The following is a 16515-nucleotide window of genomic DNA, read 5'->3' on the forward strand; positions in this document are numbered from 1 at the left end:
ACCGAGAAAAGAGCAAACTCGCAACCGTGCAGAGGATCACTTCTCTCGGGCTGGAGCTGGACTCGGTCACCATGGCAGCGCGCCTCTCCGGAGAGCGCGCTCAGCTGATGCTGTACTGTCTGAGAGAGCTTGACAGTAAAATAGTGGTCCCACTGAAACTATTCAGAGGCTCCTGGGGCATATGGCATCCGCAGCCGCTTCATGCCGCTCGGATTATTCTATATGAGACCACTTCAGCACTGGCTTCACGATCGAGTCCCCAGACGCGCATGGCACGCGAGCGCACACCGAGTCTCTGTTACTGCGCTGTGTCGCCGCGCCCTCAGCCCTTGGAGCGACCCCTCGTTCCTACAGGCCTGGGTGTCTCTAGAACAGGCGTCCAGTCTTGTTGTCATTTCAGCAGACGCTTCCAACACGGGCTGGGGGGCTGTGCGTTGCGGGCATGCGGCTGCGGACCTGTGGAAAGGTACCCAGTTGCATTGGCATATCGCCTGGAGCTGTTGGCAGTGTTCCTCGCTCTCCACCGTTTTTTTCCGGTGCTGGAGCGGCAACACGTGCTGGTCAGGACGGACAGTACGGCGGCGGTGGCGTATATCAGCCGTATGGGGGGTATGCGCTCTCGCCGCATGTCTCAGCTCGCCCGCCATCTGCTCCTCTGGAGTCATCCGCAGCTGAAATCGCTGCACGCCATTCATATTCAGGCAAGCTCAACCGTGCAGCCGATGCGTTCTCACGGCAGCCTTACGTCCTGGAGAATGGAGACTCCACCCCGAGTCTGTTCAGCTGATATGGGCGCGATTCGGGGAAGCCCCGATCGATCTGTTGCTTCCCCCGAGATCGCTCATTGCCAGTTGTTCTTTCCCTGACCGAGTGCTCTCGGCACGGATGTACTGGCTTACAGCTGGCCTCGGGGCATGCGCAAATACGCGTTTACTGTGTTTACTGTGCTTGCGCAGTTACTGTGCAAGGTCAGGGAGGACGAGGAACAGGTTGCTGGTTGCGCCCCTCTGGCTCAACCGGACCTGGATGTCAGAGCTCTCCCTCGCGATAGCCCTCCCCTGGCAGTCCCTTCGAGAGAGCACCTACTCTCTCAGGGACAGGGCACCATCTGGCACCCTCGCCGATCTTTGGAGGTCATTAGACGCGAGGAAGACTTAGATAACATCCGATTGCGGTGGCTAATACCGTCACTCGGGCTAGAGCCCCCTCCCCGAGCGCGCCTATGCCCTGAAGTGGAGTCTATTCACTGAATGATGTTTCTCTCGCAGAGAAGACCCCCGTAATTTGCCAGATCAGCGTTGTGCTTTCTTTACGCCGAGAGAAGCTGGAGAGCAGGCTGTCGCCCTCCACACTCAAGGTTACGTGGCTGCCATCTCCGCTCTCATGACGCGGTGGCTGGCAGCACCGTGGGAACGCATAACCTCATCATCCGGTTCCTCAGGGGCGCTAAGCGAATTAATCCACCTCGCCCCCTCTCATGCCCTCTTAGGATCTCGCCCTCACTACACAAGCCACGTCAGATCCCTTCGATCCTCGACTCAGTATCTTTCTGTCCCTGAAGACAGCTCTGCTGGTCGCATTGATATCGATTAGAGGGTCGGGGACCCAGAGGCATTTTTCGGTCAGTGACTCGTGCCTGTAATTGGGCTGGCTTTCTATCACGTCCTGAGACCCCGCCCGCGATATGTGCCCAAGGTTCCTACCACTCCGTTTTAATACGAGGTAGTGAGCCTGCAAGCGCTGCCCTCTGAGGAGGCAGACCCAACCCTTCTTTATTGTCCAGTTTGCGTTTTGCGTATTATCCGGACCGCACTCAGAGTTTAGATCATCTGAGCAGCTCTTCGTCTGTTATAGCGGTCGGCAGCAGGGAAGTGCCTTACCGAAATAAGTTCCCACTAGATTGTGGATGCCTTTCTTTCACTATCAGAGCCGAGGTGAGCCGCATCCCCCGAGAGCGCGTGCGCACTCCACTCGGAGCTTCGCATCCTCTCGAGCGCGCAAACGCAGCGCCCCTCTAACAGACATCTGTAGAGCTGCGGGCTGGGTGACACCCAACACATTTGCAAGGTTTTACAATCTGCGAGTGCAGCTGGTTTCCTCAAGGGTATTAGGTAACCCTTGGTGATTAAGGAAACAATTCGGTAGGGTGTTGAAACACGCTTGCTGCGCCATTCTCCCTAACACGGAGATACGTGCGCCTTTTTATCTGTCAGTAAAGTTCCCCGTCAGGTGAGCCCTGCAGATTCCTCCATGGCCCCCAGCACTGACTCAGCGGAGGAGTCACTTGCTGGCCCACTACGTTGTAGGTCTGCCCGCTGGTCAGCCCGCGTTTTGGGTAAAGGTGCCTGCTATGCGTGATCCCCACTAGGCGATCCCATATGCTTATTCCGCCACGGTTAAGTCGCCATACTCCGTCGTCATAATGACTGTCCCTTAGCTGTTTGAAAGTCTCTTCAGCTTAAAAGGATGGCGTTTGCTCGCTCCAGGTGTGCTTATATGCTGGGATAATTGGCAATGAAGTACACCTGTGCAAGCTTACGCTGCCAATTCATTGCATTCATTGGCCCGCTCAATACTCTTTCAGACAAGCGGCTTCTGAACCGAATCCTCCCATTTCGTGGATTTCAATCAATCCACTCTATGGCACTTCCGTTCCCCTCCTCGGGGAACGAAGGGTTACTTCTGTAACCTCGAACATTTCCTCTGTGCTATTTAATCATATTTGATTATATTTGTCATACTTTTCACTTTAGTCATAATTTTCTTAATGCGATATTGTTTCTGTCTACTCAATTCTTCAAAAGTTGCTTTTTCCATTGCCATTTTGCAAGATGCAAGAAAAAGGCTTCAAATCTGTAAAAAAAGCTTCAATCTGTGGTTTACGAGCTCCCTTGGTGCTGTCAAGAAATTCACTTGTTTGCTTCACTGTGTAGTTTTGAAGAGGATATTCCTGTTCTGTCAGTATTTTCTTCAACTGACAAACTTCCTCGACTCTCCAGATCATTTTCGGAGTCGTTATCACAATAAACACATTCTGAGCTCATAGCAGACATTTGAATGAGGATTTCTTCCACTACCTCATCATCATCCTCATTCTTCTCTTTCCTCACTTGTTCTTGTTCTGATAATGTATCATCTCTATTTGTTTGGATAAGTTCTTCTTCACCACCAGTTTGTCGATCAGAAATATCAGCGCTTTCAACATTACTGTTTATATTAGTTTGATCTACAGGTGGCGTTTGAACTTCCTCAGAGAGCTCGTTTACTTGGTTAACGATTTGGTCAGATATTTGTGATTGAGATGGTCTGTTGTTCTGTTTATTAGGGCATTTTTGCCTGACATGACCCTTTTCCCCGCACAAAAAGCACCGCATGTGGTCTAAAGTGATAAAGATTGTGTAATCTTTGCCCCCTTCAGTGAGTTTTACGGCCAGATTTAGCGGATCCTGTTGTGCGTTCAATATCATGTGCGTGTACCTTCGAAAATTTGAGTACTCCTTAAATGACTTAATTCTTAATGAACAGAGGAACATTTGATAGTACAATCTTTTTCGCATTACCGGTACGAAAGTATCATTGATTGTGATTCCACTTTCATTGAGATCATCAGCTATTCTGACTTCAGCGAGAAAAACAACTGCTTTATTCATTCTAGAAGCTGATTTAATGTTTTTACCACCAACCTTTTCGCTGACTGCAACCAACACATCCTCCACAGATATGGAATCATCGGCCATACATTTAAGTTAAGTTTATTCATAAACTAATTTCGAGAGGAGCACGTGATTATGATTGAACACGGCTGGTTCTGCATTAGCATGCTTGATCCACCAATCAGGCCATTCCTAACCACTATAAAGAGCCAGGGTTTTCTCAATACAGTCATCTTTGATTTGAAGAATACACTGCTCTGCATCAGCTGCTACTGCTTCTCCAGCTACATCAACTTCTCCAGCTACATCAACTTCTCCAGCTACATCAACTTCTCCAACAACAACAACAACTTCTTCAACAACTTATCCAACTACAACTTCTCAACCTTCTACTTCAAATTGCCTCACACAATGCAATCTCTGTGTCTTCAACCCAATTCTCTAACAAGATCACAGTAAAAACTCGATCACCATCCATGAACTTTGCCTAAACTCTCGATGCCTGCGATCCAAGCTGAACTCTCTTCTAGGGGTGCACCAGCGGTAACATACATGACACTTTTTAAGGGGAAGCCTCACAAACTACAACTAAGATTAAACATCCATCTTTAAAGGATGATTCTAGCGTGAATAGAATGACTCACCTCTCAATCAAGGTTCTAGACAATCCAATCCTTAAAACATCAGTCCACAACTTATGCATACATTGATAAACATCCATGTTAATCCTCCAAACTAGTCGCTGTGGTGCATTCAATAGAGTAGGGTCTCCAATCATAACACTAGTTCTCTGGCAAACAAAATGGCCGCCAGCCTTTTTCTGCAACTTTGATTAACACTCCTTCGAGCCAATAGCTGAAAGGAGAAGCGTCACCATCCAATGAACTCTAAAAAATTTGAGATGGTCCCACCCACTCTCATGACAAGCTCATGAATGATTATCATTACATTTACACAATTACTACTAAATGGTGACATTAATTTTAAGTTCAGGGTTTGATGTTGGCAGATGATAAATAAATAAATACATAAATGAATAAATAAATAAATAATAAAGAAAATAAATAATTATAAAATGTATAAATCAAAAAAGAAAAGAAAAAAAAAACTGCCACATCTGATAGCAGTTTAACTTCTAAAAAGTTTACTCTGCTACTAAAAAACATTCAACGCATTAGGCATAGAAGTCCAATCGTAATATGCCCCAGTGACTCATGTCCATACACTTATAAGCCATAAGCTTATTATGGCAAGTTGGTTAGATGCGAAAACGGCAAAAAAATAAATAAAAATTCCCGCTTTGACTTCCACGAATGAGAGGAGGACATTTCTGACATGTCTGATGTTTCATCAATTGACTCTGCGTTAGATACAAACCAAGGGGTTTAAACTCCACTATAATTCCACCTACCCTGTCTTCAAGAGGTACATCAGGACCACTAGACGAGCAGATTTCCCATTTAATCTGCCATCCTTAGGAGGGACAAATGCCTACCTCTACTATCTTTGCTTGTTTCGACAATGAGGCTTCGTACCATGCATTAACAAAGGCACTTCCACACTTAGTTGCCCATGCTCTTATTAAGACGCCCCACATGGTTATCAGCTAAAATAATTCATTGTGTTTGCCATACATGTACCATGTTGTAATGTCATTTCTGATTCTCTCTTGTTTTTCTCATTTCAGAGATCATGTCAGCTGGTTGCAGAAGCTGACCCTCATCCAACCTATTACACTCCACATCCATTTCTAAATACATTTACACTCTTTGCAAATGACACTTTTCCACTCACATAGCCCACACCCTCGATGCCATATTCACACTAGCCTTTTTAATTTAAGTCTTCTGAACTAAGTATGACATTTCAATCCAACAATACACCTAACCATATCTGATCTATCTTCGCAGGATGAAGGGATGCAGGATGATATCCGTTCCCCCACACACCCGTTCTTCTAAACCTCTTAGCATTTTTACACCACAGAGGAGCAATACCACCTCGGGGAAGCCCAGCCGATCCTCTCCAGCCAACTTCCACCATCATGCATTATTGGGTATAAGTATGACTCTGTCATTTCCTTCCTATTTCCCTTCCTATTTAATATAGGAGCTCCTTCACTACCCTTCCCCGTTTTTCTAGCTTTAACTTTTTCTCTCCAAATTTAAACTATCCTATACTTCTATTCAATTTCATTCACCACAGCTCCGACCAATTCAGGGGTTGTCTTGAGTTTCAGTTGCTGCAACAGGAATGTTCTAAATGAACTTGCATACACTTACAAATTTTCTAAATACCACTATCGTTGCACTCCCCGCACTAATACAGCAGTAAATGCTTCTGCGGGAGCACAAGTTGCGTCCATACTGGCCCACTACACCACTGCAGCCGCAGAAATGCTCCGCAGAGTTGCACACCCAAAGCACCACTGCTACCGCAGTGACCCTCCAGCATATGCCTTATTCACCTTCATCTTTACATATCACTAAAGGCAGTATTTAACGTCCCTGCGGGAGCACTCAAAACGTACTAATTTCGACTGTTTAGGTGCTCCACTTAACTATACACCCCATTAACATCACTGCAACTGCAGTGATGCTCTAGCTGAGCCCGTTTTTCACTTTTTATCTGTAAATATCACTGCCAATAGTACTTAGTATTGCCGTGTGAGGCTCTAATACTGAGTACCACTGCACCTCTGCTACTGCAGAGCCGCTTTGCAGAGCCTTATTCTCCCTCTGCACCACTGCTGCAACAGTTAAGCTTTGCCTGAGCTGCAACTGCAGAGACGGCTGTTTAGCCTTAATTCTCTGCACCACTGATTTTATTGCACTTCTGTAACTGCAGAGAAGCTCTGCTGAGATTATTTTTTCCCCCTGCACCAATGCTGCAGCAGTGACGCCCTGCCTGAACAGTCTTCCAACAACAGACATAAACTCTGTCATTGGTCCTCTAACACCTTTAAATCCTCAATTTGCCTCAGCCAATATTTCCTCAGAGAAGCCCAGCTGATTCTCGGTTGCAGACTTTAACCTAGTTTCCAAGCAGCACGACTCTGTCTGTTCTTCCTACTTCCTGTCTTAGTTGCATAGGACTCATTTTTACTAAACTTTCCTTTTTATTTTATTAAACTTCCCTTCTCCTCCTCTTCATAATTTTTCAATTTCACTTGCACTCATTCTCTGCAGCTTGGACTCCCACAGGGGTAGCCCCAAGCTCCCACTGCCACAGCAGTGAAGCTCTTTAAGAGCTCACATGTACACTTTTCAAAAATTTAACCATTATCACACTCCGCCGCAATAATACAGCCGTAAAGGCGTAGCGGGAACTCGTATTGCTTCCATACTGACTACAATCACACCTCTACAGCAGCTCCACTTAATTACATTGCATTGTAGCATCAATTTATTCTCCATCACCACACTCCCCGCAAAAATACAGCCATAAAGGCTTAGCGGGAACTCGTATTGCTTACATACTGACCACCATCACACCTTTACAGCAGCTCCACTTAATTACATTGCATTGTAGTATCAATTTATTTTCCATCACCACACTCCCCGCAATAATACAGCTGTAAAGACTTAGCGGGAACATGTATTGCTTTCACACATATAATGCACCAGACTCTGAATACCTATGCACCCCTGCAGCCACAGAGTCGCTCTACTGTGCCTGATTCCTATCTGCTACACAGCTGTTAATCAGCTCTCCAAAGCGCACTTCCCTTTAGATACTGACTTCCACCGCACCTCTACAGCCGCAGAGACGCTCAGCCGAGCATCACTCCCCTCTACATCACTGCCGCAGCAGTGACGCTTAGCGAGCGCATATACACTTCCACTTAGCAATCCACTACTGATACACTCTCCAGCACTGCCAAAGCAGTTAAACGTCTCTGCGGAGGCGTATTTACCTTCCAGATACTGACTTCCATTGCACCTCTGCAGCAGCAGAGACGCTCAGCCGAGCATCATTTACATCCCCTGCACCACTGCTGCAGCAGTGACGCTCTGCTGGAGCTCATGCACACTTCCATTACACTTATACCACTTCTGTCACTCCCAGCACTGCTAAAGCAGTTAAAACGCTGCTGCAGAAGCGTATTCTTCCCCTTAGTACTGACTACCACCGCACCTCTGCAGTCGCAGAGACGCTCAGCCGAGCATCACTCCCCTCCACATCACTGCCGCAGCAGTGACGCTCAGCGAGCGCATATACACCTTCATTTAGCAACCCAATACTGATACACTCTCCAGCACTGCTAAAGCAGTTAAACGTCCCTGCGGAGGCGTATTTACCTTACAAATACTGACTTCCATTGCACCTCTGCAGCAGCAGAGACGCTCAGCCGAGCATCATTTACATCCCCTGCACCACTGCTGCAGCAGTGACGCTCTGCTGGAGCTCATGCACACTTCCATTACACTTATACCACTTCTGTCACTCCCAGCACTGCTAAAGCAGTTAAAACGCTGCTGCAGAAGCGTATTCTTCCCCTTAGTACTGACTACCACCGCACCTCTGCAGTCGCAGAGACGCTCAGCCGAGCTTCATCCCCCCTGCACCACTGCTGCAGCAGTGTTGCTCCACCGGAGCTCACGCACACTACCATTTATCCATACCACTACTGACACACCCCCCATTGGACTGCCAAAGCGGTTAATCAGTTAACCGCTTCTCATCTGCAGCTACAGCTCCGCAGAACCTTACAGCTTCATTTTCCATCACTACTATACTAAACCTTTACGAAACTCACCACATATGTTTTAAACCTTTACACTTACCCCACTCACTCTCCCGCTGGTCCTTACAATTAACCGGCCCTGGGAGCACACATAGTCATACATAAGCACCTTCAGTTAATTTTTACACCCACACCAGTCTCTGTTGCTCCTCCAAGCTACTTCTGTATCACTTTTCAGCAGCCGGATATGGCATTAATCTCCTGTGCCTTTGGGGGGTTCTTCAAATACGCGGCTGCTGTCCCGAGTGGAGCATTTTGGGGAGTTGTCGAGATCTACCTGAGCTCGAGGCTCCCCTCTCTTCCTCCAAACGGGAGGGAGCCCAGGGCTCAAGAACCTTCGGGCTCAGGGCTCTCTCCCGGGACAGCATGCCAAACTTGCTTATAGTCAATCATCAGCTAAGTGTGAACTCTTGAAGTGAAGTTTATTCATAAACTAATTTCGAGAGGAGCACGTGATTATGATTGAACACGGCTGGTTCTGCATTAGCATGCTTGATCCACCAATCAGGCCATTCCTAACCACTATAAAAAGCCAGGGTTTTCTCACTACAGTCATCTTCGATTTGAAGAATCCCCCCTTCCACCCCTACCTTTTCACCTTTCCCTCCATAGGGCAGCACGGTGGCTCAGTGACTAGCACTGTCGCCTCACAGCAAGAACGTCACCGGTTCTAGTTCCTTAACAGGCCGGTGGTCGTTTCTGTGTGTAGTTTGCATGTTCTTCCCGTGCTTGCGTGGGTTTTCCCCGGGTTCTCCGGTTTCCTCCCACATTCCAAAAACATGTACAACAAGTTAATTGTTAAATCTAAATTTCAATACAGGTAATCTAATAATGCAGCATATCTTTTAATAGCCTTCAATCTTAATCTTTAGCTATTATAAAAAGGGGAGTTGTCGAGATCTACCTGAGCTCGAGGCTCCCCTCTCTTCCTCCAAACGGGAGGGAGCCCAGGGCTCAAGAACCTTCGGGCTCAGGGCTCTCTCCCGGGACAGCATGCCAAACTTGCTTATAGTCAATCATCAGCTAAGTGTGAACTCTTGAAAATCTCCCTTTAACTTGAGATCAGTGTTTGGTGGATGAAACACAGTAGCTGTGAAAACCTTCTTAAGATGTGTTTGCGTGTCATTAACTTCCTTGATTGGCATTCCATACTACCTGTTATGACTAAAAGGGTAACGAGATACCTAACGCAAATGGCCATTTTGAAGCCTGCATGGTGCCTACAGAGAAGAGACTGTGTACAAACACAAAGATGATGCTTACATATTAAGCTGGAACGTTGTTCAAGATCCATAAACTATTCTAACCACCGAATCATTCCCGCTCCTTTTTTGTCTGTATTATTGTACAGGTCAGACTAATTTAGATCAGAAATCCACTAAATCTTCATTAACTAAAGTTGCTACAACTAACACAGAAACACCAAAGCATCACTGCTTTTCTGTGAAAGATGTAGGGCTCGTTCAGGATTTGAACCCAAGACCTCTCACACCCAAAGCTAGAATCATACCCCTACACCAATGAGCCCAGTAGAAACACTCTGCAGTGTCAAAAAAAAAAATTTCTGTAAAACCGGTCCAATCTACTTTTTGTTCATGTAGTTTTTGTTATGTGTGTCAGCAACTCCCTGGATTCATGTTACAGTTCACAGGCAGTATAGAAACAGCATAGTGGCCTAATGGATAAGGCACCAGCCTTCGAAGCTGGGGATTGTGGGTTCGAGTCCCACCTGGGTTGTCTTTGATGCAGTTCCTTTTAAGTTGGCTGTGCAGCACAATCCATTGTGGCTTTCAAAAAGCTAGGTTCATACCCTTAGGTCAAAAAGACATGACAATTGAAAACTCTTCAGAGAAGCTGTTTTGTCATTAGGTGTACACACCAGATCGTCAGAATGAAATATGGTATAGGGATCCTAAAGTGCTGTTTTCTGAGTTACAAGAACTTCCTAAACCGTACAACAGATATGGCAAATGCTAGTATTGGCCCAGTGGCCTAATGGATAATGCATCAGCGTTCGAAGCTGGGAATTGTGGGTTTAAGTCCCATTTGGGTTGTGTTTGTTGGGTTAAATATAAATTGTGTGGAAAAAATCCTCACTTGTCCCCTCAAACCTTAGGCGTGATGATCTGAGGTCAATAGTTAGCTTCAAATTCTCAGACTTGCTGCACACTTCAATAAAGATTTATCCAATCTTGCTTAAATTATCCAATCACTTTACAAACATCAAAGGTTCTGAAAAGCTCTGGTAATGGAGATCTTGACTTCAAGTATACCGTGGCTTTCAACTAATGGTCTCATGTTAGGTGGATGATAATGAAATGCAAACAAGAAAATAGCTGCAGAAAGGTTGTGATTTCATGTTAATGAGAGTGGCCTTGTGGATAAGGCATCAGCCTCTGGAGTTGGGTATTGTGGGTTCAAGTCCCATCTAAGTTGTCTTTGAAGGACCACTATAGATTTAATTACAGATCATTTCAACCAATCATTGCAATGAAAAAAAAACTGATGCATCAACACATCAAAGCACTCTCTTGCTGACATCAGGGCTTTCCTGTTGCAGTCGGGTGTGCACGTCTACAACACCACTATAAGACGATACTATAGACATCAAAGCCCTGTAGGCCTTCCTAGAAAAACAACTGCAAGGCAAGGAAAATGAACAGGTATTGTGTATTATCATCTTGTCAAATCAAGTATTCAGCAACACTTATGTCAAAATGTTAATAAAATTAATTAATAAAATTATTGTATGTGTTTGTTGTATAGTGCTGCACTTAAAACGATTGACGAAAAACTGCACAAGGACAATGAGCGATCTGCTAAAAAGATTCAGAGTGAGCTTCTGTTTAGAATACACTTAAAAGCATCAGTCTGCAATATTAGAAAACCAGTAAAACAACTCAGGTGGACCTATGGAAAAGCCAGGTAAGCCATTTTGAACTATGCCATAATGAAAAGATTTATTTATTTGCATTAATCCATGCATCTCTTTATTTAGGCTATTTGCTTTATACGAGCTTACATGTCCTATAAATTTATTAATAGGACATACCCTATTAATAAACCGCCATGTTGTGAAACTGAAAGCAAAGCATCCAGTAAAAATTCATGTCTGGGGAGCCATATTCCATCAGGGACCTGGACCGCTAGTTGTGTTAGAAGGTTAGTTAAAATCTCTTTAATATGATTGAATCGTTTCTTTGCAGTTTCTTTATTTATATATATATATATATATATATATATATATATATATATATATATATATATATATATATATATATATATATATATTCTATTTTTAGGAATTATGGACAGATGTTTTTACGAAGACACTATAATAAAATTCAATCAGGCTCCATACGTAAAACAACACTTTAAGAACCATATCACTTCTTCCAAGGTAGATACAGTATGTAGGCCTACTGGACCAACTGTGTGTGTGTACATGTTCACTGATGTGTGTGTGTGTGCACAGGTTCACTGCTGTCTGTATTGAACTTTTTTTATCAATCTTGATGATTATTGAATAATTAATAAAGTTAACACATTGCTTAAAGGGCACTGTCAGGGTTCTGCCACTCTCGTCTTGTAAATTCTAGTTTTGGTGGCAGAGCTCTGACACTACCCATGTCTGGTCCTGTTTCTATGTTCCCTCAGACGCGTGCGCTCTTGTACTCGTGTTTGTGTTTTCGTCTGTCAGCAGCATGGTGTTTCATTCCCAGCGTCTCAATCTTGTTGGTTTCGGTTTTGGTCGGCGCTGGGATGAAGCATGCACGCTGCGTGTGTGAGCGCACGGTGAGTGTTTTCATTCATCGTGTGCTCGTGTCTTGCGTCTCTTGTCAAAGCACGTGGCTCTGTGTTTACATTGTGGTCACGTGCTTTTGTCGTGTGCTTCAGTGTTGTGTTATGTGAGCGCATGGCTTGTATTGTCTCTCTGTGTCATGCGCTCTCCCGTCTATTGTCTAGTCCCACCCTCCTTGTTTACTCATTATTAGTTTGTCATGTTCACCTGTGTGTCAATTTACTTTTTGCTTTATAACCCCCCTCATGTTTTCAGTCCTTTGCCAGTTCGTCGTTGATAGTTTCCTGTCCTGTTGTGTCCAGCCCTGTCTTGTCCAGCCAGTCAAGTTTGTTTGTTCGTTTATTTGTTTTATTAGAGTTTTTCCCCCTCGGGGTTGTTTGTTTTGCCTTTTTGTTTTATGTGTACTTTATTATTAATAAAACCCAATTATTGTTTGCACTTGAGTCCTCGCTCCCTCATCCTTCCCGAACCCTGACAGTCACATAGTTTACCCCTTTTTTTATGATTTAACATTATTATGGTTCTTCTGAGTGTGCCAGTTTAGGTTCAGTTCAAAACACAATCCAGATTTTTTTATTATAATGTGTTATAATGTGTCATTTTAAGGGCGTGTACACAGCTCGTTGTTTTACATTTATATTTAGTCATTTAGCAGACGCTTTTATCCAAAGCGACTAACAAATGAGGACAAGGAAGCAATTTACACAACTATAAGAGCAACAATAAATAAGTGCTGTAGGCAAGTTTCAGGTCTGTAAAGTCTAAGAAGGAAAGCATTAGTAATGTAAGATTTTTTTTTTTTTTTTTGAGTACAGTTAGTGGTATAGCTAGAGGCAATTGCAGATTAGGAAGTGAAGAGGAGACTAAATAGTTGAGTTTTAAGTCGTTTCTTGAAGACAGCAAGTGACTCTGCCGTTCTGTTGCAGTTAGGGAGTTCATTCCACCAACTGGGCAGATTGAATGCGAGAGTTCGGGAAAGTGATTACTTCCCTCTTTGGGATGGAACCACGAGGCGACGTTTATTCACAGAACGCAAGTTTCTTGAGGGCATATAAATCTGCAGAAGTGAGAGCAGATAAGAGGGAGCAAAGCGAGAGGTTGCTTTGTAGGCAAACATCAGAGCTTTGAATTTGATGCGAGCAGCAACTGGCAGCCAGTGCAAACGGGTGAGTAGCGGAGTGACATGTGCTCTTTTCAATTCATTAAAGACCACTCATGCTGCTGCGTTCTGGAGTAGCTGAAGGGGCGTGTTGCTTCACATGAAAATTAGTTTCAAATTCAGTCGGTCGGTGAGTAAATGAATATGATGAATGAGAACACACAGGCATGTGCATATAGACATAAAATGTAATGTTGTGCAGTAACGTGTCAATTGTTTGTTTCAGTTGTCTTTATTTGAATGGTTTCGTGAGGATGTGATGGTGTGCTTTATCTGCCTGATTCCCGCTGAAGTGGGTGGGTTGTGTGACGTTTGATTCGGGGGATGTTATGGGGCGGGGTTTGCGTGACGTGCTGCGAGCTACTAGCCCGACAGTGGAAACGCAACATGATTTCGGCCTCACTGCTTAACCTCCTGGGCAATTGCCCCGGCTCGTCCTGGCCTCAGCTCACAGCCTAGAAGTCCAATGCACTATCCATTGCACCACAGAGCTCCTGCCTCTAGCACTGTTGCACAGAAAGCAATTTTTGGTACTCTCTGGCCCATAAAAGCACAGCTCACTGCAGATAAGGTACTGCTGGGATTCATACATAGGATCTTCTGTTTACTAGACAGGTGTTTTGACCAACTAAGCCACAAAACCAGACAGGGGGTAATTGTTTAATCGAAAAAAGAAACGGTAAAAACGGTAGCACTGCATGTTTGAATGTCTAGACTTAAAAATGTTAAAGTCCAATTGGTTACGCATCACCATACCATGCTATATAATGCCATCGTCCAAAACCCTCTTAATAATACAATATTAAAATTGTTTTATTATTCAATATATAATCAAGGTTTCCCTTCTTAAACCAATTAACTTCTCTCTATAAAGCTTCAAAAATTGCAACAAATGAACACTCCAATGAAACAATGTACAAATAAAATAAAAATGAAAATAAAACATTCACTTAAAACATTTCAAAATGTCCCAAAAGTCCAGTACAGGTGATGAACACTCAAAAAGATTCTTTTGCAAAACAACTAGGTTGCAAATTCAGTTCCAGAGATCCAGGATGTTGCACTTGTGAGTGTGTTGTAAATTTACACTCCTACCATGACGCTGAATAGGTTTCTCTTTGTATCTTTCCAACAGGTGTATCCAAAAAATCCACTTAATGGGAGGCTCGCCAGTCCAACTCCACAATTAGACACGCACCGATGGAAGTTGAGACAATCCAAATCCAGAAAAGAGTTCACACTTCAATTAATTGGAATGCAGAGCAGATCACATTCAGCAACTGACTTCAATAGAACATCTCACCGATGAAAAACCAGAAGAAGATGCACAAGCAAACAAACAAAGGGGAGAAAAAAACCATTAGCATTTTACAGTGTATGCATTATCTCAGCTTAACACATTTGTAAATAAACAGCAACAATAAATGACCATGTATATGCTTCTCTCTGCTGAATTTCTGTGTTTTTCCTATTTCTTTCTCCTATTTGGCATTTTCTTTTTACAAATGACAGCATTTTACTTAAACTCTCTCACTTAAACTTTACACAATCACTTGTATAATACTGTGTATAATACTGTGTTTTTACTAGACCAAACAAATGGTTAATTGATGAAACACATTTTTGACACTAGTTTATATCATGTTATAATGAAAACAATAATAATAATAATAATAATAAAAACACGAACTCACCAAGAAAATCATTCAAAATCAAAGCGAAAAACCAGGAAAACTCCAGGTGGCACTCGTGTGTAGATTTCATTCACAGATACAAATCTTGTTTTTTTCTCTCAATCCTTCATTAAAAATATATGATAGAAATCATTTCAGCATCTTATTAATGGTCAATTTTCACAGTTAATACGCATTTAAAAAATTAAAAGATATAAATCTAATAGTTTTCTACTGTTATTAATATAACAACTTACATCTCTGCATTCCCTTGCGAACACTGAATCACCATAGCAACGGTAAACACAAGCTAACAGACAAGAGAGATTTGTTATTGTTTGTAAATCTGATCTGCTTTAGTGTAAGGCACGATGATGTTATTCTAAAGCACTATTCCCTTGAATGCTGTTTAATACTCTATTATGATTTATTTATATAAATAAATAATTTTAATATATATTATTTAATCGAGTATTCTGCCAATGTTTTTTTTTTTTCATATTTATAAGGGTATTTCTATTTGCTCTATTGCTGTGTACTACCCACTAGTAACCTGGGTTACAATTTACTATATATAAATCAGTTGACATTATTAAGGCATTTATTGGGTACAATTGCTACTTTTTACTGTCATTCATTGTGTTTTGGTCATTATCAATGCACTGTCACTTTAAATGAGCATAAGCAGCGTGTCAAAAATAGACCCGGTGCCGAAACTATCGCTGCACTGCTGCTTCAGCGACGCTCACGCCTCGCGCTGCTGCTGCGTGCGATATGAAAGCTCTAATCTGTTAACATGGACGCCGAAAAAACACGCGCTGCTCATGCTCTGCTCATGCACTGCTGACGCTTGCGGTGTGAAACAGCCGTTAGTCTTAACACTAAAAGAAAAAACCTCTGGATACAATACTTCCAAACGCAGTTTCATCTAAGAAAGTGGGGGGGGGAAGCAAAATTTACCATGCTTTCTACTCAGTTACTTTCCACATGCAAAAAAAGGCTCTTGTACGACAAATCCAAAAGGCGTGATCTCAACAATAGGTGGCAGTCACTTTTGCCCAAAACCACAGGTTGCCTTTGAGTCATTCCTCAAGATCACTCGGCCCTGCACCGTTTTCTAATCTCCCTTATGTAAAACAGCTCAATTTAGTCATCGGCTTCATTGTAGAGTACCCCTATTATCTGAGCCTGCACTGCGCAATGAAAGAAAGAACCAAAACGGGATGGACAGATGCCTAAAATGTTGGAAACGCGCCAAACCTTAAGTCAGTGAAGAAAAAGGGCAAAGCTTGCGACTCTGGTGGGACTCAGACCTACAACCTTTGAATGGCTCGGCTCACAGACTTAAAGTCCAATGCGCTATCCATTGCACCACAGAGCCTGAGTGCTCTGTTGCCTCTAGCACTGTTGCACAGAAAGCACTTTTTGGGACTCTCTGGCCCATGAAAGAACAGCCAACTGCGCACAAGGCACTGCTGAAA

General features: G+C 43.5%; 3 long non-coding RNA genes across 3 annotated transcripts in view; 2 read left to right on the plus strand and 1 right to left on the minus strand.

The window, feature by feature from the left end:
• The window catches only part of LOC141381964 (uncharacterized), a 1176553-nt gene that overhangs the window by 791580 nt on the left and 368458 nt on the right, over positions 1-16515 (plus strand). The window lies entirely within an intron of this gene.
• LOC103910788 (uncharacterized) lies at positions 11399-14583 on the plus strand. Its single transcript, XR_001798960.4, has 3 exons — positions 11399-11562; positions 11703-11800; positions 14497-14583. It is a non-coding gene; the product is annotated as an uncharacterized lncRNA (long non-coding RNA).
• On the minus strand, positions 14006-15441 carry LOC141381874 (uncharacterized). The gene is made up of 3 exons (XR_012402754.1): positions 15292-15441; positions 15056-15159; positions 14006-14659 (listed from the first exon to the last, which is right to left on the minus strand). It is a non-coding gene; the product is annotated as an uncharacterized lncRNA (long non-coding RNA).

This window comes from Danio rerio, chromosome 4, assembly GCF_049306965.1.
Source record: "Danio rerio strain Tuebingen ecotype United States chromosome 4, GRCz12tu, whole genome shotgun sequence".
Lineage (NCBI taxonomy): Eukaryota > Metazoa > Chordata > Actinopteri > Cypriniformes > Danionidae > Danio > Danio rerio.